We start from the raw sequence: 14,878 nt of genomic DNA, 5'->3' as shown, positions 1-14,878 counted from the left end.
AGGCAAGCCCTTATTGAACCAGTAATACCTTGAAACCATGCGGGATGAAATAATTGCCACATTTTTACCTTTTTTTTTGTTTTTTTGTTTGTTTGTTTCCCCTTGTGCAAGCATGGCTGCTGAATTAAATTCTTCTTCCTGCTTGAGAGTCCAACCCAGGTCTGCATTGCACATGTCTGGTACCACGTTGGGGATGGTTCCTCTCATACATAACCAATCAAAGATGTATTCAGGGCTGTTGTGAGGAAACCAGGGATGATTATAAGTCGAGATCCAAGCCTTTTGCTGACTGCTCACCCTCGCATATTATGAAATTTCTCTTAGAAGGGCAGACAAAGCCTTTTGAGCCTGTGTGTGGTGATGGCCTTGCTTGCATGTCTGGCTTTAGCTGCTTCACAATGTCGGCCTCTTGTTCCTGAAAAAAGGCAAACATATCCTATTGTAGCATGTCAAGTACCCAAATGTCATCATTCAACAGCCTGGCGATGGCTGTAACCCATCCTCACGTTGTCACGGTAATGCAAGGAGATTGCTCTGCCACTTGGTAGCTACTGGCAGGAGGAAGACGAAGCTGACCTGGAAAAGAAATGTTCATTTAAATATTTGATTGTGTGTTAGCCCAGTGGTGGGATGGCTTGTCCCTTCTCCAGGACAGTTGGACTGCAAGTGAAATGGGGGTGACTGGGTATTGTGTTTGGTTATCATTGATGAAGCCATCTGTAATAAATTGCAGTGTTGTGCTGGGGTCGCCCAGGGAAGGAAATGTGATGGCTGGGGGGGTTGGGACCACTGGTGGGAGCAGGTTCTCCATCAGTCTGAGTGCTGTGCATCTGTGTGCCAAATCCAGGTGAGAGCAGGAAATCACCTGGTGGGGACCAAAAGCATTTTTTTTATTCTTTTTGGAGCTTAGTTGTTTTTTTTTTTCTCTTTAGATCTAAAAAAGATGAATTGAGATCTGGGAAAGCCAGTTGTGCCAAGGTATCCTTTTACAGTTACACAGGTAGTCATTGTGTCTAGCTTGAACCTTATGGTAAAAACAGCTAATTAAACCTAACCAAAGGGAATGTTTGGGGTTTTTTTGCTGAATGTGGGAACATCACTGGGGTAGAGTGCAGAAAAGTGGTTGCACATGTAGTGGCAGAAGTTTCCTTCTGGAATCAGAGCGACTGTAGCATCTGCCTGCGCTGTGGAGGGTCCTGCCTTCTCCAGATGATAAACCAAGCACATGAAGAGCTCATAAAGAGCTGACAGATACTCCCTTGGTTTAGTCAGCATTTTCCCAGGGTGCAGCTGAGGCCACAGGGGTTTGATCCAGTAACATTGACTCTACAAGACGAACCCTCATAAAGTAAGGCATTAGGTTCTGCTCCCAGCAGTGGTTGTGTGTTGGACCGGGATGTCATCTAAGGTCCCTCTGCCTACTGCTGTCCAAGTAAAACTTGGCTTTCCCCTCTTCTGTCTGTCCTGCCCAAACCTTCCCATTGAAAATGCTGCCCCAGGAGTGCAGTGGCAGTTCCCCAGCGTGGTGCTGCTAATGGTGGGGCTGCTTAGGTCATCTCTACCATGGGGGGAGGCCATGTTGTATACTCCTCATTGGAGCCACAGCACTGGCTCTGGCTGCCCTAATTTAACACAGGCTTGTATACAAATAATCTTTTAAGGCTTTGATGTGGGAGGCAGTGTGTGTTTTTTGGTGTTGTCAGTCCATGTGGTTCCTGGCTTAGCACCCTTGCTGGGTGACCCTGTCCATTGAGTGTTCAGAGGCATCCTTGGCTTTCTGCAGGCCTGCTGTAGAGCAGTAGAGCTGCCTGTTCGGTTTTTATCCAGGGTTTTCCTGTTCTGGTAACGTTTTGTCTTTGAAATGCAGCCCAAACCCCCACAGAGACCCTCCCCCTATTGAACTGCGAGGTGTTGGGGATTGTGTCAGGGAGCTGGTTAGGATCAGAGGCTCCCTGTGGTGTTGAGGGCAAAGAGGAGGAGTGGGCTGATGGCTTTAACACATGGGATGAAATGGTTCCCTGTCTATTGTTGTTGTTATTGTTGCTTGGATTGGTGCACACGTGCTGGCCAGACCTTGCAGACCCCAAAGCTCAGATGAGCTGGAGTCAATGCTCTCTCCTGTGTCATGGGGGTCCCCAGGGACCCACAGGTGGGTGTGAAGCTGAGGTTCTTGTAAGTGGGAAGGATGTAAAGGTCAACCCTGTAGGCAGCCAGGCAGCAGCAGCCTCTCAGATCTTGTTCTCTTTGGTGCATTATTGCCCAGCTGCTCTTGGACTTCTCCACCACAAATAATTTTGCCAGCCAGGCTGAGCTGGTTTTCTTCTCATTTGAGTCCAGGGACCTTAAAACTTCTGAACTGTATTTGAGCTTCTAGAGATTTTTTTTCTGACTGCCGGGATGTATCGGTGAGGAAACTTCAGCCTGGACCTGTAGGATCTAGGTTGCTTTAGGGCTGTCTAAATTAGAGACGTACAAGGACTTCTTGATTTGGGGTAGAGGAGAAGGGGCTGTTTGTAAGGTCTGTGCTGGGAAGCCTTTTTCTGTTTCCATGTAGGGAAACAGAAATGGTTTTGGTTTTGGTTTTGGTTTGTTTTTTTTTTTTAACTCTTGAGCTCAGCACTTGTCTGTCCTTGTTTTTTGAGCAAAGTTAAGACGAAAAGTTCTCAAATGGTTCAATATTTTGTTATGATACCAGGAATGAGAAGATTTCCATCAGAAAAGATAATCCCTTGTCTCATTAAGTTTATGACTTAAAAAAACTCCTGCTGGTCATCTTCTGTGGGGACCATTTTCTGAGGCAGCTTCTTGGGTTTTGAATAGTTTCATTCCTCTGTGCTTCTTTTGAGTGGAAAGTTTAAAGATGCGTCATCTTGCTTGAGCAGGGCGGTAAACGGTAAAGCAAATCTGAAGAGCCTTGGAAAAGGGCTGTACAAGATGCAAATGTAGGGGATTAGAAAAGAGAACTGCACTACATCCAGTGATAAATGAGGTCGAACTCAGAAATTTCTGAGCAGTTGCACCGGGGAGGAGCAGGGAATGGTTGTTCTTTGTCTCCCAGTGGCAGGAGCAGAGGCGGAGAAGTGTCTGATGTTGGTTTGTGCCTTGGGTGCTGCACGTTGCAGTGGTGGTCAGCAGTGTTCTCCTGTGAGGGTTGGCAGCAGCAGGGAGGTGAATTACACAGCAGCATGCTGTTGGGGGCTGCAATCTCATCCACTGTTAGCCAGATAGGGCAGGATGATAAAAACATCCCAGTGGTTTTCATGTTTATCCAGGTGTTGTATGCTCCAAAACGATTGGCTTTTTCATGGATGAAATATGGCTGCTGGCAGCTATCTATTGCTGCTGTTCAGGAGATGCAAAGGGAGAGGAGGGACTTCGAAGCAGTAACGATGCTTTCATGTAAGGAAAACCCAACATGCAGCTATAAGGGAGTGTACCTAAGCTGTCGGTCTTGGAGATCGGAAAGCCCCAAACCAAAACTTGGAAGCATGACTCTGGTGGCTAAGACTCCTACCTGGACACAGAACCTTCTGGAGCAGGGGAGGCAGGGATGGAAGCCCTGGACTGTGGCTCTCGTCTATTAGCGCTCTGATTTATTCTTTCACATCCCTCTTGGCCTAATCAAGGCTCAAAGGTTTGCGGTTTCCCCAGGACTCAAGTTTCTGTCTCAGGGCTGGGGGCAACACACATCTTGAGTTTGTTCCTGGAGGGCCTGCCTTGTTTTTGCAGTGCTGATCATCACTGGTCTGAGCAGCTTTGCAAGGTTTTTGTTTTGCACAGAAAGTAAGCATGCAAAAAGCTTCTGTTGAATATTCAGTCACTGCCTCTAGCTTAGGGTTTCCTGCACAGCCCTCTCCCTGTGAGATGAATTTTGTGCATTCTCCTTTGGCTTGCTTGTCTTACTGAAGAAGCAAAGCTGCCATCAGTCCCTTGTGTGCTGGGGTAAGGTCTGTTGACAAATCCTGAGGGTAGAGTTACTCTCTGTTTCCGAGTAGTTCCCAGGGCACAGATTACAAGTGCTCTGATAAAAACATTGGGTTGGATATCTTTATTTTTCTCTCCTATGATCAGATCTTTCATCACTTGCCTCCTGTTAATGAGGGAGCTCTGAGAGTTGGGCGGATTTCAGAATTTCCGTCTACCCCAAAAGCTGTGCAAATTTAGTCCGATGCAGTGTTTGCCATTGGCTGAGCCTCACGACGCTTAAAGCTCTCCCTACTCCCTTTGACTTAGGGAGGAGCTGTGCAGGCTCATCATCTTGCCAGAGCTTGTTGGTGGACCAGAGCAGCCTCGAGATCTGCTTTTTGCTTGTGATGAGCCTGTACATTGACTTCAGGCAAAATCAAAGTTGCAGCACTCTGATCCACTTGGTGTTTTTCACCTCCTAGCACCTCTCGTCAGTTGTTGCTGCTGTAACATGTGATGAGAACACGTCTTGAGTATACAAAAGAGGCAGTATGAACAAGCCCCAGGGCCACAGAGGTCTGTGAAATAAATTCATTTTAGGTGTAAAGCTGATGAAAGGGAACATTATGCTCTCTCTTAAGAAGCTGCTGTATCTTCTCTGTTGAGGGAAGTGTGTCTTCCAGGAGGTCTGTGGGAGTGGAGACTAGTCTCTTGAGTGATATATGGAATATCTTGCTTGGGATGCCTAGGCTGCAAAGACCCCTGCATGCCCCATCCTATTCCTGCCAGGTGTGTCCCATCAAGATGGGAAGCCACGGATGTGGGTCTCCTTTCCATTCCAGTGTATTGTGGGAAGGCACGGAGAATCCTGTAAGACTGTAAGAGATCTCTGGATCTCTTTTGCTGTTTCTTCCTCCTAGTTTCCTTACTGAAGACTATCCAAAGGCATAAATATTTTGTGATGGACTGTGAAGGACTTGAGATTGAAAGCTGTAAAATCTATGTCAGCCGCTCCATAAACGTCAGAGGTGCTGCGCAGAAGCACAGGTACTTGAGTTTAGCCAGTTCTGTGTATCCAGTGATCCCTGCAGATTTATTAGATGTTTCAAAATGGATTTGAAATAACTGAATTTAGTGTTTCTGGCGATTCCTTGAACTGTCTTGTTTTTCAGCCAACTTGCATAAATGTGCCAGTCATGGGCTGCGGTGTATCAGCCAACTTAGCAAATGGTTTTATTTATAGCTGAAAGAGTGAAGCCAAGGAGTATAAATCCTGAAAAAAGTATAAACTGTATCGTGGAAATAATAAACTTCAAATTCATGGAATTTCTAATGTTCCACTGATGGCTAAAAAATCTGTTTAATGGCCGCTGAGTGATATTTGGCTGCAAAGCAGAAACCCCAAAGTTGTCTTAACTCAACAGTGATATTTTTTAGTGTTTCTGGATGTGCTGGCGTTGAGTCTCTTTGCTGAATGATGGAAAGTTGACCTTCTCCGCTGCATATCTGCAGCGACCAGATAAGATTTCAGATCACAACTTGGCTTTTTCTGTTGATATTCTATGGCTGTAGCCTGAGTCTCGCTGTTAGATGTCGGACTGTTTATCTGGAGGATCAGTTGCATGCCTGGCTAACTTTGGGGGTTTGAAAGATGCTCAGTGCTGAAAGCAAGTGCAGGGGAAGGAGCTGACAATTGGAGAGTGAATCCTGTGCTTTCAGGGCACAGCTGGCCAGTCAAAGGAGTTTCAGCTGCATCTTTGGAGATATCAGTATGTGTTAGACCTTGAGAGGTAAGATCTGGACTGTTAAATAGGCATCCTCCTCCTTCAGCTCTCCTCTCCATTGAAATTGCTAGTGTATTTTTAAGCTGGTGACTGTTGTATTCTTTTTTTCGAGGTGACTCATTAAGTTTAAGGACCTGATTGAACATCCTTTCCTCCTAGGTCAGTGTCAGGGCAAGTGAGTTGCAGGGGCCTCGTTGCTACATGGATTATTTATGTGGGAATGTGTAGGACCTGTGTGTGCATTTAGCAGCTGCTGCTTTGCAAATTTGTGGGTAGGTGGTTGTCATGGGTGGTGTCAGGTCAGGGATTGTTCACAACAGTCTGAGCTTGGCATCCTTTTCCTGGGTTGGAGGTATGGAGGGAATGGTGACAGCAGAAACCATTGAGGCTTCATGGGCCTCAAAGCAGGGGTTTGCAGCCTGATAGTGTTTTGAGCATGTGGGTGCTGCTTTGTGACTGCAATGAGCTTGGGGTGCTTCTGTGGCCATTCCTCTGTCCTGGCTGAGCAGCACCAATATACTCCATGGAAGCCATGGTGCATCTGTGCCTGCTGTATCTGCAGGTGGTGGTTGAGTCGCCTGTCTGACTGTGGGGTCCCTCATGGTTGGGTGACCCTGGCCCCAGACAAGAGCTCTCCCAAGGCACCAGGATTATTCCTCTTGGTCGCTCATCTGTTCTTGTGCTTTGTCAGCCTAGACCAGCCAGGCATTTTGTGCATGTGACTGCTACTTCCCATTTGAGAGATGGTCTCTAAAAAACCTAGTTCTGTTTTATTTATTTAATTTTATTTAATTTATTTTAGGGCTGAGTTCAGCTAAGCAAGTTTGCAGTTTCTCTGGGTTCTGGTGATTGGCGTTGTGTTTGAACACCGCATTCAAAGCTAATACTTCTTGCAGATGCTGAGATAAGTATCTGTAAATCTTTGCATTTACCATTATCCCCAATTTTCTTGTGCAGTGCCTGCTGTCATCGTATAAGGGTATTTATCCTGCACATAATCTGATTGGAAAATAAGGATTTGAAACAGAAAGGAAAATACACATTTCAGGTGGTGTTAGAAATGTCAGTTGTGGATTCTTAAACAGTCCTGATTGCCTCCAGGCTTTGGGGCATTTGGGTTTTCAGCCCCCTATTGTTAGATCTAAAGCTGCTTATTGGAGTCCGAACAGGTTAGAAAGACATCTTGTTCTTCAGATCCTCAGAAGTATGCCTCTCCCCCATTGTGGGGGATGGCCTTCTTGCATCCCAACCAGTCAAGTTTTAACCCTTAGCTTAGTGCAGGGACGAACAAAGAACCACTGCTTTCAGATGAAGCAGAATAAAAAGCTATTATTTCATAATAATACTCTGCTCTTCCTTTCCAAGGATTTCCTAAGGACTTTACAAATATTAAGGCCTGGGCAATCACCCCTGTGACTAAGAGACAGAGAAGAGGCTGTGTGTGGGCATCTGAATGGTTGAACATGAGGCATAACCTCTGCGCTGGGGTGGTTTCAAGCCTAGAAGTCCCCCGTGCAGTTCATATCTATAAGAGGCCAAGATGTACCAGGACAACAAGGATGTATGAGGCCACGAGAGCCTCCTGATTTGCATTGCTTTGTACCCATTTCTTAGCCTTTTTCCAGCTCCTTGGCCTTTGACAGTCCTTGTTGGATGTTACATTGGGCTGGTGGCTGTGGGATCAAGAATGTTCTCTGCACAGTCCAAATTAACTCCTTCACGCAATCCCTTAAGCAGAGAGGAAGGAAAGATTTCACTGTTCAGTTAGACACCACTATAGAGGTGGTGGAAATCCAGCTGATGTTTCCTGGGCTGATTATACCCAACCCTCTGCCTCTGCTACTGTCACAGTATCAGGTAGGTGACGGGGTGGGATTGAGGTGTCTTTGTATGAAGGCAGGTGCTTGCAGCCCCATGTCCCATTGGTGGGAGGAGAGATGGGGGAACAGAAGGTCTTCCCTGTAACATCTGGTCCTGTCATTGAGCAGGATGTCATCTCAAGTTAAGGATGGAAACTGCTCTTACCAGTGAGATCTAGAATCCTTGCTCCTTCATCCTTCCTTTCCTGCCTTTGTGCTCTTTTAGGGTGCAAACAGGAGCTGGTTTAGGTTGTGAGTTTTTCTTCCCCCACCTCCTCTTCAATTGCTCCTTAAAATTGGCACCCCCCGGGATGTTGTGGACTCTCAGCTCGGCATCTGGCACTTTCTGCCCAGCCTGAGGCCGGATGTCGCTGGCAATGAGCAGCAGCGGGTGAGTGATGCTGGGACCTGCTGTTCCTGTGGATGTGGGTTCCACTGCAGAGGGAGCACGTTGCGCTGTCCTCGCTGTGCACACGTCTCTCTGAAAAAGCTGCCTCCGGCTGGCATCACAAACAGGTGAATAGATCAGATGCGATTTTCTCCCTCAAACAGTGACAATAAGTCTCTTTCCTTTGTAGGGACAACTAGTTTCTTTGCTTTCCAGAAAGTTTGGTTGGAAAGGGCTGACCTCTCTTCATGGAAGGAGGGCCCTAGTCCCTTGTGTCCCTGGGAGAAGCCACAGCATGGACCATTTATGGTTTTTCCTTTTAACACAGTGACAGCGGCTTTGTTTTCTACATTTAGTTTGCATCTAAGACCAGGACATGGCTCATGCTGTGTCCCTGATCCAGTGTTTAAAGCTTTGCTGTGATTTAAGTTTGGCCTGGGCCCTGCAGGGTATAGCTTAATTTTTAAAGCTCTCAATGTGAATAATTCCTCGCTGAATGCAGATCGCAAGAGGGGATATTGATTTAAAGCTTTAAAGCTGGTGGTTATGGATTAAAAAAAAAAAAAAAAAAAAGAAGAAAGAAGGAGATTTACTGTAGTCAGAGCTGGTTGCCTAAATGTTAGTCCCTTACAGACAGGCTTTTGCTGAGCCAGCTGTGAGAGTGGCAAGGGAACTTGATGAATTTTAGCTTTAAATTGTTGGCTGCTGAGAAGCAGCCCTGGAGTAGGCTCAATTGCAGTTCCCTGTGCCAGGGGAGCACTTGCTGTGGCTCCTTGGCCCAGACTTTGTGCAGGTACAGATGTTGCTGTGGGGTTGCAGCAGCTGACCCAAACTCTTACCCAGGTGTGGGGGATTGGGAAGAGCGTGCACTGGGTCGGGGTGATGCTGCTGTACATCTGCACGCAGGGGTGTAGCCAGGGTGGCAGGTGGGGAGCAGTCAGCAGAACAGGGGTGTAGGGGCTCGAAAAGAAAATGGTGAGAAAGGAAGCTTTGATAGAGATGATGCTACGGAAGACAGGAGAGAATTAAAGGCAGGGAGTATGTCTAGTTAGCAGGCAGGGCTCTGAGGTCACTAATGCTGGTTATTTGGATTTCAAAGAGGATCCTATTAGCTACTGTGGCAGAGAACCATTAATCAGTGGGGCGGGAGGCAGGAGCTCAGGCTGGCTGGAGAAATCAGTTTCCAATGTCCTTGATGTCCTGCTGGGCTGGCGCTGCAGAGCATCTGCACAATGATGGGTTTGTCTTGGACGAGGTGCTTCTGGCCAGAGGCACTGGGCGGGATGGGGAACATTGAGCCCCTCTGCCTGTGATCAGTGGAGGGATACAAGGACGTCATATCCATGCAGACCCCTTTGCAAAATCCCATCTTGCTGCTGCTGTCGTGGGAGGTGTTGCTGAGCTGCTCTTCTTAACGAATATAAAAACTAAGTTACTTAACTTTGGCAAGTGCCTTGTTAAAAGTTTCTTGTCACTATCCCACAAGCACTAAATGGGATTTGGAAGAGGATTTGGGGAAAAACCCCCCAGCGTTTCCAGGTGTGGTTGTTTGTGATCCCTTGGAAATATAATCTCTGGCCTGCCTTTTTCTTCTGATCAGGAGTTTTCACATGTGCCTAGGAACCATTTCCAAAGGAGCTTTAAGCACAGGATCTGAAGTCACACTGAAAGTTTGTGAACTGGACTTGTACAGCAGCCTTGTTCTTCAAGCCTGGTGCTAGAACTGCTTTAAAAACCTCCAGAAGAAGGCTTTGACTGTTTGGAAGAGCCATTTGCTGTAGGAAGATGCTGTGAATAATGCAGGTGGAGACTTGTGAGTTGTCAGAGAAGGGCTGCTTAGATAAAATTAAGATGTGGACATGGTAGTTGAATCTGGAACAAAATTGGTTTGACAGTTTTTGTCCAAGAAGAGAGGCCAAAACCTCCATGCTTACATGACTTAATTTTTTGCCAAAAATTATTTATCTGGGATTTGATCCAACACTTCCTTTTTGTTTAAATCCTCCAAATGCCATTAGGAGAAAGATATTTACCAATAATGTTTATGTACAAACTGCGTGAACCCAAATAATTTCTTCTTCTACGTTTAGTTTTAAACCCTGGTCTGGCCCATTCAGACTATGCAGGGAAGTGATAAGCAGAGCTTTTAAAAAAGGCCAATTAAAATGGTCTTGTGTGCAAATAATGGCTATTGCTCTGAGAAACTTGATTAAGATCAGCAAGATCAAGTCTCTGGCTGGACTGAGTATGCTTAAAATCCCTAATTGTCTGGCTTTTTGTCTGCAGGATGCAGTTATAAGAAAAAGGAGAACCCAAGCCTACTATTTCAACACCCCTGGAATTCATGAGTAGAGCTGGGTTTCAGAGACTCCCCTGCTTTGTTTTGGCTAAGTCCTTAAAATGGAAAGCTGGAAATTAACATGGTAGGCCTGGGGTCATCTTGTTGCAGAATATATGGTTTCAGACACATAAGATCTTTTTCTTCAGACATCCCTTCTGATTGTGACGTTCGAGCCTTTGCTTTGCTCCCTGGCTAAGAGCAGCGTTAATCATAGGACTGGAATTTATGACTTAACCGAAGAGGCGTTTTAATGCTTTTCCTGTCATCCATCAGCAGGCTGGAAGCCACTGTCTCGGTAGCTTGTCATGTTGACCTCTGTGATGGTGCTTGATGGGTTCCTGTCCTCCTGGGTGCCTCCCAGCCCAGGAATGCCTTCCAGTGTGCCTGCCTTTCTCCTTTTGGAAGGGATGCTCTGAACTTGGACCCTGCAGAGACAGAAAAGAGGCTTTTGGTGCAGCCTGCAAAGAGCTCTTCTGTCTGCAGCAGGGAATGGTGAAGAGACTTTCCTTCTGAATCTGTACTGCTAGAACAAAAAAAAAAAGCCCTTGCATCAGAACTTGCTATTTATATTTCTAGCTCTGAGACTCCTCAGCTGCATTATTAATGAAGCGTTTACCAATTAAGATAGATGAGTCTGCTCTTGAGGGTGTTTGTTAAGGTAAGGTACCTTATTAGCATATCTGATAGATACAGTGCCAGGTGCTGATTAAAATCTTGTTGACTCCCCAGGGACAGAAGTCTTGAGGAAGTAAGGTGGAGAAAGTTGTCCTGTTTCCTGGCTTTGGCTGTGCAGGGAGCAGGAAGAGGAGCTCAGCATCCCTCCCCAAAGGCTCATCCCAGACCTCCTGAACAGCTTCAAATGGGCACAGGGAGGAGATTAATCAGCCCGGATCAGAAATTCCAATAGCTGGAGCGATGCAAGTGTGATTAATGCCTCCTGAATGCAAGAGGTGGAAAGATGCTAGTTTTGATGCTCTTGCAAGGCTAGCAGTCTGTCAGGTGAGGAATTTGTTTCTGACGTTGACCCTATGGATTTTGGAGGTCTGGAATTGATGCTTGCCTATGTTACAGTGTTTCAGCAGCTCACTAAATTAGGTTTGCAGGCAAAATGGTGCTGTGAGGTGCAGTCAGCCCACATATGAAACCAATTTCCCTTTGAAACAGCACTAAGGAGGGCGACCAGAAGAGAAACGAGATCATCTTTAGGTCCCTTGTGACCTACAAGAGTGGAGAAGTGTGTACTCGCTTTCCATATTTATTATAATATGGCAAAAGAACTGTATTGTAGGCTTTAATGATCTGCATGTGAAGAACATCTTAAAATAGACTTCAGATCTCCTTGGAACATACATATGTGTTTATAATTTCATGGCTATAAAAATACATATTTACTGAATACACGTACTTTGTTTCTCCATCTGCTAAATATAGTCACGTATGAAAGTTATATAGAAAATGTAATTTTCTCCTAAATTACCCTGCTGTCAGTCTGCTTCAATTTCAGCATCAGCAGAGGCGAGGTGTGAGTTGAGATGGGTGCTGTTGTGCTGCTGAGCGGGTGTCTGGAAGCAGTTTGACTGAGGATGGGGATTACTGGAGGTGGGGTTGGTGGCACTGGTTATTATTAAGATTTGCCTAACAGTTCACAAGATAAGAACCTGTTTTCAGTTTTGCTTATAATTTTTTTCACGGTTTTAACCATCCATGCTTTCAATTACTGTACTGGATGTCGGCCTCAAACTGTTCGATTTTAGGCAGAAAAAATGGAGTATAAAATAGTCCTGCTATTTTGGAGGGCAAGCTTGGAGAAAAATGTTGGGTTTGCCCTGCTGAAGAAGTACGAAGAGCTTTTCTTGGAGCTTGCTGTGAAGCTCAGTGCAAGAGAAAGGGGGAGGAGGTGCCCATTTTGCGAGACTTCTGCAAAATCCATCCCTCTGCAAACGTGGCCAAACCGATGAAAAGTTGGAATTTGCATGCGCTCAGCAGAGACTTCTTTGATTCCAGAGGCTAGTAATTACCCAAGTCCCTTCACAATGGACAAGGCTCCTTCCCACAGGGCTCCCCGGCGAGGTAGGGCTGGATGCTGGCCTTCCCCAGCCTGTGACTCCCTGTGTGCTAGCCTGGGGCAAGCTGCACCAGAGCAGACTTTTCCTCTAATAGTTGCTTTGAGGAACAGACACAGAGTGGGGAGCTTGTCCTTAATCACAGCTGGGTGGGCAGGTGGGACTGGGCCTGGCAAGGAACATGGGAAAATACACAAAGGCAGAAAATGGGATAGCGACTGGAGGAGGAAGACCTTCCAGGGCCAGGGAAAATCATAGGATGGTGTTGTGCAACAGGGACACACCAGGTCAGTTTGTCTCACTCTGATGTTTCCTAATTGGAGAGCTTGAGTAATGACCCTTCGCTGGTTGCTGTGTCTCCAGCGTGCAGTCCTTGCAGAGGTCTGCAGAAATGCTTGCGCCACATTTGGGAGATCAGCAGATGGTTTCTCTAAAGAGAGCCTGAAATGTAACTGTTGCTAAAATCAGTTTTTACAATAACCACAAGCACTTTAAAAAAAGGATCATTCCTCATGCAAACTCCAGCTCAAGAAGTCGCTTTCAAACAAATACACTTCTGTAGCGTCTGCAGTTGGGCCTGGCTGGAGAGCCTGGAGTCTGCCTTGTGAAAAGTGTTCATGATGCTAGAGTTTGGGTTTGATCATTTTTGGAGTGTTTTGCTGAGAAGAAAGGAGCCGGGCAGCCTGCGGAGCAGTCCCTGGGTAGGATCTGGGATGGGGGACTCCACCATTCCTGTCTCCCCTCCAGGCTTGGAGCAGGAATTTGGAGAGCCCTGAGAAACCAGTCACCAGCAACGTGTCTCTGGACAGGAGGCTGTTGAAGAAGATGCTGTGTCTTCATTGTTTATTCCTGTCTACTCATCCAGGACCCTATCACTGATGGGTATGAGTGCTTCTGCTTCACTTCTGCAGCTCTCTTGGACCTCCTGCTTCCCAGCTCGCTGGTGTCCTATGACAGCAGCATGGCAGGACATGCCACTGTCTGCAGCGATGTGGGAGAACATCATTGCAGATGTGCTGAAGCTCCAGAAATGACCATGGTCAGTCCAGCACACAAAGGGAGGTTTGCCCCTCTAAATGCCAAGGAGAAATCTGCTTCTTTTATTTGCACTGATGTTGCATCCAGTTGCCAGGGCAGAAATTTATAGCCATGAGGAGTGCAAAGGAAGCCATGTGTCAACTTTAAATGGTGTTAGTGGGTTTTCCTTTCAGAACCACAGTTTGCTATCAAAGGAGCATCACAGTAAAGGGCTGCCTGTATCCTGCTTTGGCCCGTCTTCCTCTGCCACATGTATGCCGTGGTGGGGTTGGATTCTTGTGGGAGCGGGTGGGTCCTGTGTTTGAGACAGGCTTCTTTCCTCAAGGATGTGATTTACGGAGAGGCAGCAGAATGGAGAGTTTGTGGGGGAAAGCCTGCATGAAATGGGACCGTATCATGGTCTTCCAGCTCTCCCTGTGGGGTTCTGGGTGGCTGGCATCCTTGCCAGTGTTTTCAAGAAGGAATCGTTGTAAGCATTTGAGGAACATTTGCTCTAAATTCACAATCAAATTCTTTCTTCTGTTGTTCAAAAATGCTACCAGTGAAAATAGACAAGCTCTCTGGGTCATTTCCAGATGCCCTTAGTGAGGCAGAAGTGTTTATTTTTAATGGGCCAATTTTTGTAGTCTACCAGAACGTCTTGTACTGTCTAATGCCACATGGAGCAATAGCTCTGCAGAGTGTGTTTAGTAAGAGCAGTGTGCTCTCAGGGATATTCAAATCAGAGTTCGTTTCCTCGTATGTACATGCTCGATAGCGTGTGTTATAAAACATCTGGGTCCAAAATTGCACTAAAGAAATCAAACAGCCAAGTCAACCTGAAAGTTGTACCAGGGATCTGCCTGGAGAATCACCATGTGCAGCCCTCTCCTCTGCTGCAGGGACCTTGAGCAGATGGCCTGGTTTTTTTTATTTCTCTTCCTCCTCCTCCTCAGGATCTTCAAGTCAGGAGTAAAAATCAGCTTTGGATTTTCTGTCAGCATGAGGAACCGCAAGTCAAAAAGGGGCTCTCTGGCCGCAGTTCCGTGGCTGCGTGGGAGGTGAAGAGCTGAAGAGCCCTTGGCTCTCCTGTCTCTGCATCTGCCCTTCTCCTGCTGTGGTTCTTGGCTTTACCTCCCAGGTCTGGACTGCCTGTTGTCAGTGGTGCTGGATCAACGGGTGGCTGGTGTAGGAGGACATTGGCAGCAGCAACTCCACCGCAGCATCCTGGCTGTCTTGTGTGCCTTCAGCCCAGGTTCCTGCATCTTGGAGGGATGAAGTGTGATGCTGCCAACTCTGCCCTGCTGGGGCTTCTTGCACCTTCCATCTGGTCTGTGACCTGCTAGGCAGGTAGCTGAGTGTCATGCCTCCAAGATGAGCAATGGTAGGTGTCTAGGGGAAAGCATACATGCAAGGAAAGCTTGTGTAGATGCTTCCCCAGAGTCCTCACGGTGAACTCTCTTGCTGTGGACATAGTCCTGGCAGGGTTTTTCCATCAGCCCAATGAGGTGTGGAATTGT

General features: G+C 46.7%; 1 protein-coding gene across 1 annotated transcript in view; it reads left to right on the top strand.

The window, feature by feature from the left end:
• ZSWIM5 (zinc finger SWIM-type containing 5) overlaps window positions 1–14,878 on the top strand; it is a 101,260-nt gene that overhangs the window by 39,176 nt on the left and 47,206 nt on the right. The window lies entirely within an intron of this gene.

This window comes from Leptosomus discolor, chromosome 3 (assembly GCF_034619465.1).
Source record: "Leptosomus discolor isolate bLepDis1 chromosome 3, bLepDis1.hap2, whole genome shotgun sequence".
NCBI lineage: Eukaryota > Metazoa > Chordata > Aves > Leptosomiformes > Leptosomidae > Leptosomus > Leptosomus discolor.
The sequence above is the reverse complement of the archived record's forward strand: the minus strand, read 5'-3'. Positions and strand labels throughout refer to the sequence as shown.